We start from the raw sequence: 17,234 nt of genomic DNA, 5'->3' as shown, positions 1-17,234 counted from the left end.
TAGCATGACATATTAGATTCAGGACAGGATGATCAAGGATGCTTGACACATGCAAATTTCTAGGTTCATGTTCTAGTTAGCAAGGCTAAAACAAGCATTAAGAACAATTAATCAATGAATATCACAACTCAGGAAATCTATAGTTGGGGCTAATCCCTCTAACCAATTTGAACCCTAAACCTAACAGGTGGATCTATTCAGACATGAAGTTTATCACAGAAATCATAGATGAATAGATGAAAAGCATAAATAATATAAAACCAAAGCCAATGGAATTCCAGGAGGACTCTAAAGGAGTTCCTCCTTTCTCTCCTAACTAAGAACAAGAATAAAAGAAAGCTTAGATAGATGTAGCCGTCAACAATGGCTTATAAATAACATAAATAGGGTTTCTGGTCGTCCAAGGGTATTCTGATAATTTGGGGTTGCTTCTGGGCTTCAGTCGGTCATAAAATATGCTCGACCCGTATTCTGGCATCCATATCGATTGATGTCGATTTCTGCATCGATCGACATATGTTCCTCTTCTCGACAGCTTCCTCTCGCGAGGCAGACTGACCACTCTTCAGTAAAACGGGCATAACTTCTGCTACAGGATGCTGATTGACCTCAAACCGGTGGCATTAGAAAGATAAATCAAATCGATATCTTGTATCAAAAGATGAGCTTAATCTAACGGTCGAAAGGTCTCCATCCGTAGCTAGACATCTGACGCGTTTGTGCAGCTCTGCACCTCAAAAGACTCCAAAATCACCATATTTCTCCAGAGCGTACCTGAACCTGTAAATACTCTAAATAGACTCTATATAGTATTAAATATTTATTAAAACACTTATAGACCATGGCTGAAAGTCGTTAAAATCCATGGTCTATCATTGACCATTTCCAAAGTTACGCCCTTGATTTTCTTTCTACCTTTTCTTTTGATGCGTCCCTCCCCATTGGACGAACGTTAGATCCTACAGAGTTTTATCTGATAGAGTTGGAGTCACTTGCATCATTCTCGCGGGATCTCTTAGATCCACTACTTGAGCCGCTGTTTCCTCCTACGTGACTACCGTAACGTGGTTGATCACGGAGAGCATTCCATTCTAACATTAAATTGAAATGTTCATTCTTACCACCTGAATATATTTCCTGCGCTTTTGCCAAGACAACATTCTCCGACCACCCACTTTGTTGCATACGCTTAGCATTATCGTACGCGCCAACCCATTTGCTCAACTTTTTGTTCATATAGTTGTAATGGTTTTTACACGAAGCTCCATCTCGCGGAGGATCAAATGAGCAATGCTCATTACAGTACTCAGCAATTTTTCCCCAAAATGCTTCACTTTTTTTGTTCCTGCCAACAACACTGTCAGTTCCATATTTAATCCAACCACTTATTAGAACCAAATTTTGACCAGTGGTCCATTTTGGACTTTTCCGGTGAGCATGAGTTGAATCCTCTTCATTTTCCTTTTGAGTGCCTTCATTGACACCACTTGTATCACCAAGACCTATTTGTGTAAAAAATTCTGGAAATTCCGTTGTTCCAATATTTGGAACAAATTGATTACCCATTGAAGTTGAAGAAATAGGAGGTCTTGGAGTTAAATATGGCATCATCGATCCATAATATGGAGGAAAATTTGGAACAGATGATGGCATAAAGAAATTTGGTGCAAAACCAAAATTTGGTATATTTTGGGGTGTGTTTGAAGACTGGTTTTGAAACTGATAATTGCCGAGATTTGGATAGTTAAAAGGAAAATTACTCAAATTTTGAATGTTAAAGGGATCATTATTGTGATCCATTTAACTAAAAAAAGAAGTTTAAACACAAAAAAAGGAAATTTGCTTGGAGACTAATAGAAAATTTATCTGAAATTGGCGTTTTTTTTCTGTATCTAAATGAAACAAACCTAGATTCTATTTGTAGACCATAAAAAATTATGAATTTTGATATAAATTTTAATTTAAAAAAAATTTCTTATTATAAAATAATTGAGTTACAATGATTTCTTATTAGAAAAAAATCTCCAAAACTTAGAATAGCCAATAGGATGAGAGTAGTTCTTTTTACAAGATAGAGTTTTCAACATGTGATCACTCTCTTCCTTTTTCTTCCTCTTAAATTTCGACATGTGTATTTGTGGGTCCCATAATCAATGTATTCAACTAGTTGAACTGATTCAAGTCCAATTAATCCACTTTTGATTTTTTGAAAATTCAACTACTCCATTGGGGAGTTCAACGCATTGAATTTATTATTCAACTATCCCATTGCTCCTAGTCTAAATGCAAATTTTACATAATCTCTTTTCCGAACAACAAACACCAACTCTTTAATTCCATCAAATGCTGGAACGTGACTGCTTGATAAATTCTCTATCATTTCCTTTACAATACTATTTTTTTTTTTTTTTCTAAAATAAGATTGAGGAATTTTGGGTATTCAGTATTTAGGAGGAATGGGTTCTTATCTTGGTTTACCAGAAGATTTGGGGGATCTAAGATACAAGTTTTTAGCTTTGTCCAGGATCGGTTAAATTCCAGAGTCACCGGATGAGCCTTTCGGTTTTTTACAAAAGGAGGAAAGGAGGTGATCATTAAATCAGTGGTCACGGCATTACTGAATCATGTGATGTCATGCTATCGTCTACCTAAGGTAACTGCGAAAAAACTGACGAGTGCGGTAGTGCGGTAGCACAATTCTGGTGGAGTCCAGGGGGAGCACCAGAGGCCTGCACTAGAAATCATGGGACAAAGTATGTGTTTATAAAGAAGAAGGAGGTTTGGGGTTTAAAGACAACACTGATTTTAATACAGCGATGGTTGGTAAACAGCTTTGGCGTCTCATAGAGAAGCCAAACACTTTATTTGCTCGAGTTTTTAAAGATCGTATTACAGGAATGCTTCACCTCTGGAACCGATTCATTCATATTCTCCGTCATATGCCTGGCAGAGTATTGTATCTGCTAGATGGGTAAGCAAATGACTAATCAAAAGGGTGGGAACTGGGTCTTTTATATCTGTATGGAATGATCCATGGCTCCCAACCACTCGCCCGAGACCTGCCAATAAAAATCAACACAATTTATACTCGGACTTTACAGTGGATTCTCTCTCATTGATTCCACTTCGCATACTTGGAATTCACAGGCAATTTGGGCTTTGGTGGACCCACAGGATGCAACACTTATAAAAAGTATACCACTGGGTAGGATTCAGAGGACATACAGTGATGGATGACACTTTACCAAAAGTGGGAAATATACAGTTAAATCAGGATATCAGGTAGAACGGATTTACCTAGATAGGGCACGGCCACCACTTTTGATTGGCCCCACAATTGATGTATTGAAAGCTTTTTGTTGGAAAATAAGGTGCCCACCAAAGTTAAAACACTTCCTATGGCAGCTCGTGACAGGATGTATAGCAGTTAAGAAGAATTTACAAGAGAGAGGGATTCAAGGAGATATTTGCTGTGCCAGGTGTAAAGCTCAGGAGGAATCGACAAACCATGTATTTTCCGAATGTCCTCCAGCACTTCAGGTTTGGGCTCTCTCGAAGATACCATCGAACCCAAATATTTTTCTAACAAAGTCTCTATTCACATATATGGATCGTCTCTTCTGGAGAGTTCTACCACAAATGGAGGACCATCAGTTTGCTTGGATTCTATGGTACATATGGAAAGGCCGTAATAACAAAGTTTTTAGTAATTTGGATATTGATCCCATGGATACGCTTAAGTTGGCTGAAACAAAATCTACACTCTGGGCAGAGGCACAGATTTTCCACGAGCAGAGAATAGTACCACAAGATGTGGTCACGTCCCTGCCACCAATTTCTGGAAGATGCTGTTTCACAGATGGTTCTTGGAAAGAGGGTGATATTTTTTCCATACAGGGATGGCTTAGTACGCTAGAAGGATTTGATGGACTGTTGGGGGCGAGGAATGTTCGGGCTAGCCTATCTCCTCTTCATGCGGAGATGGAAGCGCTATTATGGACAATGGAATGTATGAGAAACTTACGTCAATTTCAGGTTACGTTTGCAACGGATTGTTCTCAATTGTTGAAGATGGTTTCGGAACCAGAAGAATGACCAGCTTTTGCAAATTATTTGGAAGATATCAAGATCCTGAAATAAAGTTTCATTCGATCAGAAATTATCCATGTTCCAAGCACGCACAATGCAATGGCGGATAGTCTAGCCCGTAGAGCTAGGATTCAACCGTCTTTCGTCGTCCACATGGATGCAGATTACCCAGTTATGTTATCCACAACAATAACATAATTAAAAAGAAATATAATGTTGTTTGAAAATATATATAGCAGTATATTAAAAAAGGGCTTCTGTTATTAAAAAAATTGAAGTCCATTATATTTTTATAAATTATCTGTTTGGACAAGATTTAAAATATACAAAAATGACTTAATCTAATTACTTTTTTGTGCAACTGGTCCAATATAATTAACTAAAAACATATTTTTTCTAAATTAATCATTAAAAAAAATTCAAACCAAAAATTGATTCAAAAATATACATGTATTCAAAAATTGATTTTTACTAATGTATTTTCCAATAACCATTATAAAATTGTTTTCAATATATATAAAAAATACAATACAAAGGAACTAATAGATTGAGTAAACCATCTTTCTAATTTTTTTATGGACCACCGAAATAGAATTAGATATACAATACTATAAATTAGGCCTGGGCAATAAATCCGACCACCGAACAACCGATCCGAACCCGGTCCGATAAAACCGGTTTGGGTGGGTTTTGGATCTTCTTAATAAACCAAACGGGTCTTGTTTTGTGTTATAATGGGTGTCGGGTCGGATCAGGTAAAAACCCGAGATCCGATTGATTACCTCCGCAACCCGAAAGAAACTCAACCCTAGCCCCTCTTTTTTTTCATTTTCGAATCGACTATAGATACACCAAGATTCTCTGCGAAAAATCTCAACCAAACCTTTCCCAAATCTCAACTTCCGTATATGCTATCCGAAATCCTTTCTATAACCCGAAAATCAAATATCTTCAATGATTCTATCGTCGATTCCAACTTGAAACCCTTAATCCAGCTTCTATATAATGTCTACGCGAATCCTTAGACTTGACAAGCCAATCCACCTCTTTAGTCAGAAAGTAATCAATCCTAGGTGCTTAGTTTTCTTCCTTTTTTGTTTGTTTAAACTGCTTAGTTTTCTTCTAAGTACTCGATGCATAATTGGTTGTATCTTTTTTCAATTTTAGATTTTGGTAGGGTAAATATAATTATTGGTCATCAATTCGGGTTAAGCCGTGTGATTTTATTCTTAATCTGAAAAGAATTTGACATGAAGCTTGAATTATCGTTTATAGTTGTGATGAGACTTGATTCAGGTTAAGTCTTGTGCTATAAATGTTTTGAAAACAAACTGATGTTAGTTCTTCTATTGTTCTCATATATTGCGATCTTAGTATGTTTTACTAATTCTTTTTCTCTTGCAGATGACATCCTCATCTTTTAATATCCAACAAACTGATGTTGAGATGCAATGTGAAGACCAGAAGTACCAAAAGACAAGTGCTTATGCACCACCAACATCTGAAGCATCCTCTCAGGCGAAGGAGGTGAAGAAGCTGGTTGTACCAAAGGTCTCGTGTGTGGGAGAATTTCACCCGAACCAAAGAGACTCGAGACAAGTGTAGTTGTCACCATTTCCACAAGATATTTTCATGTGCATCCAAGTCAGGAACTTCTAACCTGAAGCAGCATCTGCAAATCTGCAAAGAACACCAATCATGGTTAACTGGTCAGAAAAAGAATCAACAACAGATTGGTAATGAAGGAATTCTGAAGCCATCTAAAGTTTCTGAGACGGTTTTCAAAGTAGCGTGTAATGAATTGGTGGTGTTAGGAGAGTTGCCACTTTCATTCATTGAAAGTGCAGCTTGGAAACACTTCTGCGATAAGGTAGACCTTGTATAATTTTGCATTTGTAATTTTCATTGTAAAGTCATCTCAATTTACTTACAGTTTTATTCTTTTAAATTGCAAGGTTAACCTCTACAAGCCTCACTCAAGAAGGACTGCGACCAGGAACATTGTGGAGATGTTTGTGAAGAAGAAACCTGCCTTGAAGAACTTACTCTGCACAAGCAAACAAAGGGTTTCCCTTACCAGTGATATTTGGGTATCTCAAGTGACAGGTAATGTGTTTTGACTCAATACAATTCATATTTCAGACGATGTCATACGTACATTCTAATTCTTGTGTTTAATGCATTTCAAGTGCAAGTTACATGGTTATTACTGCACATTTCACTGACGGATCATGGCAGCTGAAGAAGTTAATCATTGGCTTCAAGTATGTCATTGATCATAAAGGTCAGACCATTGCTACTGTTCTTTTAGAGTGTTTAGCAGACTGGGGAATTGAGAAACTGTTCTGCATCACAGTAGATAATACAACTGCCAATACTTCTGATGTTAGGAGGTTCCATAGGGTCTTTAGCTCAATTTCTCCTCATGCTTTGGTCTTAGATGTGAATTTTTTACACATGAGGTGTGCTGCTCATATTATAAATTTGATTGCTAAGGAGGGTTTGAGTGATTTAGGAGATAATGTGTTAGCTATCAGGAATGCTGTTCAGTATATTCGGTCTTCTACCAGTAGGCTGAATGCTTTTGATCAAAGAGTCACAATTGGTAAGATGACTCGTGATAGCTTGCCTTTAGATATAAATACTAGGTGGAATTCTACTTTTCTTATGCTATCTAGAGCATTACAGTTCAAAGTAACGTTTGATAGGATGGAAGCAGAAGATAGACTGTACAATGACTACTTTTTGGAAGTAGATAATGGGGTTAAGACGCGTGGACCACCTGCTGCTAGTGAATGGAGTGGTGTTGAGAAGGTGATTCGATTTCTGGTCATCTTCTACAACAACACTTTGATTGTCTCTGCCTCATCTAAGGTCAATGCACACAACTGCTTTGGTGAGATAGTGACAATTGAGAGAAATCTCACCGGTTTAGCTAATAGCTTGGACTCTGAGTTGAAGTTGATAGCATCATATATGTAGAAGAAGTTTTTGAAGTACTGGGAAGGTATCAAGGGGGATAATAAAATGTTGATCCTAGCGACAATCTTTGATCCTAGGAATAAAATGCATTTTGCTAAGCTATGTTTTGAGAAACTGTATGGGAAAGATAGTTTTGAGGCTAAGGAAATGCTAGGATCAGTGACTGATCTTCTCCAATGCATGTTCAATGAGTACAGCTTGCGTTTCAGAGAGTCTTCTGGGCAAGCATCACAGTCAACTCAAGCGCCTAGTGTCCCTGGTCCAGAGTCTCAGGGGAAAGCATCAGAAAGAATGGACTGGTAGTTGATGATTTTGGCTATGAAAGGATGGATGTTGTGTACAAGGAACTTGTAGCTGAAACAGGTGAATACACAAGGGATGAACTTGAGGTCTATTTGAAGGAAGCTGTTGAGACTCCTAAACTCTTAGTGGGACACGAGTTTGACATTCTGTGATGGTGGAAGGTGCACAAAATCAAGTATCCGGTTCTTGCAGAAATGGCCGGAGATCTCCTTGCTATGCAGGTTTCATCTGTGACTTAAGAAAGTGCATTTAGCACAAGTGGCATGATATTAGCACCGCACAGAAGCTGCTTAACTCACTTGATGATAGAGGTTCTTCTGTGTAGTGAGCAATGTATGCATGCTGATATTAAACTGAGTGAGAGCATCATCACAAATGAACAAATTCTTGCTGATGTGGAGCAGCTTGATAAACTTGAGAAAGGTATGTTTCTTCAGCTTAAGCTCTCTTCATTAAAATTTGTATATGGGTTAATTTACTAATTCATTCGTTTGCTCTTCTTTTGTCAGAGTTTGAGGTACACAACCTTGGTGATTGAAGTCTGTGTTTTGAAGTTTGAGGGTTGAAGATTGAAGTTTCAAGTTTGAACGATTTGGTTTTATCATTTCATTGAATAATGTTGGCTTTTGTTTGGTTTTGGATCACGAATCTTGTTTAGTTTTGCATTTCAATAATTGTGACCTTTATTTGGTTTCAGTTTCAATAAAGTTATCTGTTTGGTTTTTACGTTTGTGTTTCATCTATATTATTAAAACTGAAGTAGTACTTTTTAGTACTGTTTGGAAACATGGATAACAATTAAAACAAGAACAGTTTGGAAACATAAATAGCAGATTAACTACTTTTTAAATTTACATATTTAGCCATTGCATTTACAATAATTAAGTACTTCCTTTTTGTATTTTTTTTATTTACAGATTCTGCCACTACATTTAAAATCAATTTAAAATAATTAGTTATAATAGTTGTTGTTTCTTTATGGTGAAAATAAAAACACAAACTGAAATATATAGTATATAACTATATATTATATAAAACACTTTTTAAACCCTATTTAATTTAGTCAATATAAAAATTTTGAGTGTTCAATTTTTAAGAAAAAACAATATCATAAAATTAATAATAATTCTTAGAAAACTAATGAAAAAATTAAAAATTTTAATATGTAGTTTCATTTTAAAATAAATTAACAAATAAATAACATATTAATATATGAATAGTACAATTACATCAAATTGTATCAAATTATAAAAAAATTAATATAATATTATGCACAAATAAAAAAAATTATTATCAAACATTTATATTATAAAATAATATATTTCGGAAACTCAATCATCATTTGTTGCGGGACGGTTGATCTCTGATAATATTCTTATCGCTCAGGAGATGTTTCATGGATTGAGAACCAATAAGGCATGTCAGGGAAAGTTTATGGCGATTAAAACGGATATGAGTAAAGCGTATGATAGAGTGAAATGGGATTTTATCAAAGCCTTACTACAGAAGATGGGGTTTGATCTACACTGGATTAAGTTAATGATGGAGTGTATATCATCGGTTCAATATCGGGTTCTACTAAATGGTCAACCACGTGGACTCATTATTCCACATCGTGGCTTACGTCAAGGGGATCCTTTATCTTCTTATTTATTCATTCTTTGTACTGAGGCTTTAATTGCAAACATAAAAAAGGCAGAGAGAGGGCAACAACTAACGGGAATGAAGGTAGCTTGGGCATGTCCGGCAGTATCTCATTTGCTATTTGCGGACGATAGCCTCTTTTTTTGTAAAGCTCAGAAAGAGGAGTGCCAAACTATTCTCAGGATATTAAAGGAGTATGAGGCATTATCAGGTCAACTTATAAATTTTGATAAGTCGTCCATTCAATTTGGCCATAAAATTGAGAAATCGGCCAGACAGGAGTTAAGGGATATTTTGGGTATCCAGAATTTACGAGGAATGGGATCTTATTTAGGTTTACCGGAAAATCTTGGAGGTTCCAAGATACAAGTTTTTAGCTTTGTACAAGACCGACTAAATAACAGAGTCAACGGGTGGACATTTAGGTTTTTCACTAAGGGAGGAAAGGAAGTGATCATTAAATCAATGGTTACGGCATTACCAAATCACGTGATGTCTTGTTATCGTTTACCTAAGGCAACCGTGAAAAAGCTAACGAGTGCGGTAGCACAATTTTGGTGGAGCCCATGGGGAAGTACAAGAGGTATGCACTGGAAATCATGGGACAAAGTATGTGTTGATAAGGATGAAGGAGGTTTGGGGTTCAAAGATATCACTGATTTCAACACAGCGATGCTTGCTTAGTAGTTGTGGCGGCTGATAGAGAAGCCAAATACTTTATTTTCTCGTGTCTTCAAAGGTCGGTACTTTAGGAATGCCTCACCCCTGGAACTGATTCGTTCATATTCTCCATCATATGGCTGGCGGAGTATAATATCTGCTAGATCTCTGGTAAGCAAAGGACTAATCAAAAGGGTGGGATCAGGATCCCCTATCTCTGTATGGAACGATCCATGGCTCCCAACCACTCGCCCGAGACCAGCAAATAAAAATCAACACAATTTCTACCCAGACCTTACAGTGGATTCCCTCATTAATACCACTTCGCGAACTTGGAACTTACAGGCAATTAGGGATTTGGTGGATCCACAGGATGTGAAAATTAAGAAAGTATACCACTGAGCAGGACTCAGATGATAGACAGAGATGGATGGCACTTCACAAAAAACGGGAAATATACAGTTAAATCTGGATATCAGGCATAACGAGTTTATCCAGACAAGGTAAGACCACCATTACTCATTGGACCTACAGTCGATGTACTAAAGGCTTTCTGTTGGAAAATAGGGTGTCCACCAAAGTTAAAACATTTTCTATGGCAATTGGTGATCGGCTGTATAGCAGTTAAGAAGAATTTGCATGCAAGAGGAATACAAGGAGACACATGTTGTGCAAGATGTGGAGCCTCTGAGGAATCAATAAACCATGTGTTCTTCGAATGTCCTCCAGCACTTCAAGTTTGGGCTCTCTCGAAGATACCACCAAACCCATATATTTTCCCAACCTCTTCTCTCTTCACAAACATGGATCATCTTTTTTGGAGAGTCTTTCCTCATATAGATGATCATCAATTTGCTTGGATATTATGGTACATCTGGAAAGGAAGGAATAATAAAGTATTTAGCAACCTGGATATTGATCCTAGGGAAACTCTTAAATTGGCAGCACTGGAATCAACACATTGGGCTGAGGCACAGATTTTGAACGAACAACGGACATCACAAAATGTGGAGGATAGGACACTCCCGGCGATTCCAGACAGATGGTGTTTCACAGATGGTTCTTGGAAAGAGAATGATACTTTTTCCGGACAAGGTTGGTATAATACGCTAGTAGGATTTGATGGGTTGATGGGGGCGAGAAATGTTAGAGCTAGTCTCTCTCCTCTCCACGCAGAGATGGAAGCACTAATATGGGCAATGGAATGTATGAGGAACTTACGGCAATTCCAGGTCACGTTTGCAACAGATAGTTCTCAATTGGTGAAGATGGTTTCGGAACCAGATGAATGGCCAGCTTTTGCAAGTTATTTGGAAGATTTGAAAACCCTGAAAGCAAGTTTCCTCCGATCAGAGATTATCTATGTACCAAGAACGCAAAATACCAAGGCGGATAGCCTCGCACGCAGTGCAATGCAAGGACACAACCGTCTTTCGTTGTTCACATGAATGCATATCTCCCGATGTGGTTTAAATAGTCAATATGAGTCTGTAAAAGTCGATGACAAAAAAATAATAATATATTTTACCTTATATGTAAATTACAAAACATAAAAAACATACATGTGATATTTTTATAAAACCAGCGGTTTATGAATTTACATAGAACATAAGTTAAATCAACCATCCGCGCGGGGGCGCGGAGCAAGTTCTAGTTATAACTTATAAGTTCGTCTTGAATACAATTCTGAGTTGTATACATTTTTGTCTTGTATACATTTTTAGACTTATAAGTTTGTCTTGTATACATTTTTGTGACCTTAGCTCACGAATGTGTGAAACAAATATAATTGCTTCAAAGTTCAAATATAATCACATACAATAAAAATAGTAAGTGATTAGTGTCTAACCAAGTATAAATTAGTGTTTCTTAACCCAAAACCCGATTAATAAACGAAACTCGATAGAATATCGGATTTAACCGGTATTTTGGTATGGTACGAAACCCAAACCGAACCCGCCAAAACCCGAACCCGCCAAAACCCGAACCGAAACCAACCCGAACTTTTATAAAATCCGAATGGGGATGATTTTTCCAAAACCGGAAACCTGACACCCGATTGCACCCGAACCGAAACCCGAATGGAGCACCGAATGCCGAAGCCTACTTGAAATAACTATAATATTTGGGTTACAATATCAAATAAACAATGAAACAAAAAAATTAATATATGAATGTATTAGTATTCCTTTATTCGTATTACAAATATAATAATAGTCAAACAATAATATATAACGGGACCATAATTTTAAAATCCAATAATTACCAATTAGTTTTGAATTTATCATGTTCTTACAAATTAAAGCAAACGCCAGTGCAGACGTACGGATCAAGATCTAGTCTATTTTTTAAGTTGTTGTGTTTTTCTTTTTAAAATTATTTTGTGACCCCATTAAAAAAATCAAATGACCCGACCTCACAAAAAAAAAAACGTGAAACACAAACATGGTTAAAACATTAATAATTATCATTACTTTTGAGCTTAGTTTTGGACTAAATATTGATTTTGGGTTTAATTTTAGTTTAACCCACTTAATTAAATAAGAGAATAATTCATTTATAAATTTTCATTAATTATTATTAACTGACGTTTGGTAATCTTGTTTTCGTGTTTTAGTGTTCACTAAAACTAAAAAAGGTTTTCATTAGATGTTTTCCAATATACCTTTATCCCTATAGATTATATATTAAAGTACATAAAATAATGTAAATTCACAGATAAATTTATCGTTTATATTTATAGTTTAATTTTCAATTTTAACTTTATTAGATAACGCCTTAATTTGCAAAAAAGATATTTTTATATTTCTTATTTATTTAATTAAATAAATTTAAATTATAATAAAAATTGTTGTTAAAATATTTAAATATGAATAAATATAAAATATTTTTTATATTATAATTGTTTTAAAAAATAATTTGACCACGGTAGAAAATTCTGTCTCCGCCACTGTACTCTACCAACCCACCCATAAGAAAATTTGTTTTGACTAGAAAGAAAAGCAAAACCACCCAGATGCGATTTATTCATAAAAAAATATAATATATACACGGATCAACCACAAGGCCTCCCACTTCAAGATAGTTTTACTCGACTTTCTTCAACCGGTAGCAGAGGATACAGCATCCACTGAGTCCACCTTCAGCTGCAATCAAATCAAACCCCACCAAAAATTAACAGCGTTTATTAGACTGATAAAAAATCACACGACATGACTTGCACACGTCTATAGCCTAATCATTATTGTTATTGCAAATGTACCAGCTTTAAGTGATTGAGTAATGCTTGATGGAGTTGTCCCTTGAGCTTCTGGCAATGCTCTACCATCCGTCCTGAGTTAATCGTTTTCTCTAGAGCCCACCCATAGTCTTTCCACTATTGTGTAACGAAACCAAACCCCTGATACCTTTTTCCTTTTCAATATCTCTGCTGGTTTCTATTTTCAAAAGAGAGCAAAACAAGACACTTCAATCCTCTAACATATGAATAATGCTCTCCACAGTCTATTGACAAGAAAATGTCAACGCGAATGCAATATCATGCTCAGTCATAAGAGCGTCTAAAGGGTAAAATCTGCTGAAGATGCAAGTAGAGCTCGTAGATGGCATATCAAGTGTGGAAGTTAGGTGAAGAAACGTGGTTGTTGAACCATAAGGATATTTTCCAGGTGAGGAAACGTGGTTGTTGAACCATAAGGATATTGTGCTTGATCGGCACACAAAGCTAAAAGGGGAAGATTGAATATGCAAGTAGAGCTTTTAGATGTCAATAGTCTTCCGTAACTATTGACATCACTGATGCTGGATGCATTAGTCGTTACTACGTAAGGCATGCGGAGTGGTGGGTTACTATATGAATGCAAGATATGCTGAGATAGAGAAAGATAAACTGAGGGTTTATGTCTTGACGTAGCCGTTGAAGTAGTTCCTGATGAAGTGTGTGTGAGAGAGTGAACATATGTTAGAGTTGATTATATTCAATTCAACAATGAGAAACTACATCTATCATACTACGGAAAAACGTATGTTAGGCGGTTTGTATATAATTCAAGAATGAGTCCCTACACCTGACAGCCATAGATAATAAAACTCACCGAAGATGCAAATGCTTCCATGTATTCCAACAGCAAATTAGTGGCCTCTGTAAGACGCCCATAGTCAACAAATAACTGAAACAAGGAAGCAGGACTTGCTTCTTGCCTAATCATTCCCAAACCTTTCTCCTTCTGGCGGTCCTGTTGAACACACAATAAATCGGTCAAGACTAGCATGCAACTAGAAGAGAACAAACATACAAAATGATTCGTTCTTTCCATGGTTTAAATAAAAGCAACCTATCTAGCTGATATACCATGGATTTGACCCATTTTCATCCATGGTATATAAGTATTTTACTATCTATATATTATATATTCTATCCTATTAGGTATGTTTTCAGGTTCAGGAGTATTTTAGAATAAATTGATAATTATGGAGCATTTAGGAGCTTAAAAGAGATTTCATCCGAGCTGACCATTAGAGGTCGATACGAAGAAGAATCAATAGATCAATGCACATCCAGTGCCGTCGATCGATACAGAAGAGAGACCTCGACGATTGAAGATTATGATCGATCGATGTACATCCTGTACCATCGATCGATGTCGAGACGCGTGACTTGGTTCCATCCGACTTTAAACCCAAGACTTCACCAAATTACAAGATTACCCCTGACGAGTTTTTAACCTAATAATTATATACATGCCTAAGTGTTAGGAGGCAAGAGAGTTTTTGGCCACCATTGTATTCCTATTTTCAGCAGAGAGTTTTAGGAGAAAAAATCATAGAGAGATTTATGATTGGAACTCTATTGATTCATCTATTCTTTTCTATTCAGTTTTTATCTACATTTTGTGTCATGAATTGCTTAGCTATGTCTGAGTAGTTCACTTGTTAGATTCAAGGTTCAAATAGGTTAGAGGGATTAGCCCCAACTATAGAATTGCTGAGTTGTGATATTCATTGATTGATTGTTCTTAATGCTTGTTTTAGCCTTGCTAATTAGAACATGAACCTAGGAATCTGCATGTGTCAAGCATCCTTGATCATCCAGTCCTGAATCTAATCTGTCATGCTAGGACTGCTACAGAGATGCTTACCGCTGATCTAGGAGACTAGTGAGCATTATCAACCTGCGCCTAGGGCTTAACTAGAAGCATCGATCGTTATTGTCTTCTGACAATCGATCGATATTTGCGAAAGGTGTATCGATCGATATCCCTATAGGACCATCGATCGACACTTTCTTGTGATCAAATGACGACAGTTGAGATCCAAGATCTAGGTAGTTAACCAGTAAAACATTGCCATCGCTGATCACTGTGATTAAAGAGTTGAGCTCTAATATATCATGCATGCAACTGTTAGGCATCTATTGGATTATAATCTCCAACGCCTGAATAGAAACCCTGCATCTAATATCTTCCAATAAGTTACACCCCCAATCATCTTGTTAGTCGAGCAATATATTTGCTCAATTAGGATTGCTATTTACTTTTAAACTATAAAACAACAAACACTTAGAATTAATAATTTAGTAGATTTAATAGGTTCCCTAGCTCCTTGTGGATTCGATCCCTAAGTACTGCAACTAAACCTCTTATTTGAGAGGGTAATTCACTCCTTAGGGTAATTTGAGTGGTATCAAATTTGGCGCTGTTGCCGGGGAGCTTTGATCGCCATTAGATTTTGTATTATTGATTCTTACTCTTTTCTGTACCCCCATTCTGACACAAAATGTTTTCTTGTCTTTTCAGGTGCATGCCCAGCAATACCAGAAGCAACAAGGACAAACACCTGCTATTCTCAGAAGATCCTGCTCACCTGGAACACACGATCCGCAAAGACCAACGTTCAACATCGCTCGACGCATCAGCTTTTACATCGATTGATTCTCGCACCCAACCGTCGACCGACACCCGACCTACAACATTGACCGATCTACATCGTTCGACATCGATCGATACTACACCGCGTACATCGATCGATCATCAGTCGCGAAACATGGTTGCGATTGTTATTCTCAGACAGGATGAGAATGGAAACCTGTATGACAAGGATGGTCATCTGCGTAATGCAACAGGTCAGAAACTAGACGCTCAGGGGAATGTAATCCCTGATGCTGATGCTACATGAGATGCTCAACCTGTAGAAGAGGCTGCTCAACCAAGGGCATTGGCTGACTACATTTGTCCAGATGAGTACTACACCAACAGATCAGCTATTCGACTTCCAGAGATTCAGAAGGAGAATTTCGAGCTGAAGCCTCAGTGCTACACGCTCGTGTCGCAGCTACCCTACTCTGGGTTACCGCACGAGCATCCTATGGACCATCTGGAGAGGTTCGAGGATTTTATTGCTGCTATTCGTATGGATGGAGTGTTGGGAATGTCCTAAAATCATTTGTACTTACTCTTGTTAAAGTCGCAACGTCAAGGTTTGACAATCATATAAAATTAGGTGGTTATAATGTTTAGCTAAAAACCGCTTATAATCTATCTGTTACTAATTTTATATGATCCTAAATGGTCACACACCTAAGCAAACTAGATCAATAATATTTAAGGTTTAAAGTAATATGTTATATACAATATAAAATGTTATATGTATATATACATATGTGTTATGCTCGTCTGCACATATATGAGAAGAATGATTAATGTAATCACTTCTTAAATTGGGCTGAGCCCATTAACCTTTAATTAGGTTATTGTACGTTCATTATATAATGACACAAGGTGTTGTGTTGATGATTGAGTTTGGTCGTAACCTAAATATTAAATCAAAGGAGACGAATTGTTCGTTGAGAAGATCTTGCGGCACTAGCATCCCGTTCCGATCTAGTCTGTGTGCGTGTGAATACCGGTAGAGTTACGATATTTGGAGTGCTTGAAACCTTGGCTGTTTTATTTATTGTTCCACTGCAAAACTTCCAGGTATATTCGAGATTCTAAGATCTAGATTTATTTCAGTATTGACATGAGATTCTAGGCAAACCGAATTCAAAGATTGATTTATAAATAGTTATAAACCGGTATGAATTCCAACATGGAGTCCCCGAGGACTACCTATTGTGCAAGCTCTTCAAGTATACTCTGACTGGAGAAGCGATGCACTGGCTTAAGCAGCTACCCACAGGATCTCTAACATCCTGGGCCGACATCAAGAATGCTTTCTTGCGAAACTTCTTCGATGAGGCACGTGCTGAAGACTTGAGAAGCAAAATTGCTACATTCACGCATGAGACTGGAGAGTCTTTCAAAGATGCGTGGATCAGATTCAAGTTCTTTCAGCGAGACTGTCCACACCACGGATTCAACGAAGTGCAACTGCTGAGCACTTTCTTCAGAGGTATCGCCTTGAGGTATCAGATGGCTCTTGATACAGCTAGCGAGGAAAACTTCAACACCAGGAATCCGGTGGAAGCTGTGAGACTGACAGAAAATCTAGCAAATAGCAGCAGCACCAAGAACACTGGCTTTGAGAGGAAGAAGTCTGTTGCATCCCTAGGGAAGGAG

General features: G+C 37.1%; 2 pseudogenes; both read right to left on the bottom strand.

Moving 5' to 3' along the window:
* Positions 1-1,566, bottom strand: part of LOC106308574 — a 7,037-nt pseudogene extending 5,471 nt beyond the window's left edge.
* An 11,213-nt stretch (positions 1,567-12,779) lies between these two features.
* The window catches only part of LOC106308573, a 37,348-nt pseudogene continuing 32,893 nt past the window's right edge, over positions 12,780-17,234 (bottom strand).

The sequence above is a fragment of the Brassica oleracea genome, chromosome C8, assembly GCF_000695525.1.
Source record: "Brassica oleracea var. oleracea cultivar TO1000 chromosome C8, BOL, whole genome shotgun sequence".
Classification (NCBI taxonomy): Eukaryota; Viridiplantae; Streptophyta; class Magnoliopsida; order Brassicales; family Brassicaceae; genus Brassica; species Brassica oleracea.
The sequence above is the reverse complement of the archived record's forward strand: the minus strand, read 5'-3'. Positions and strand labels throughout refer to the sequence as shown.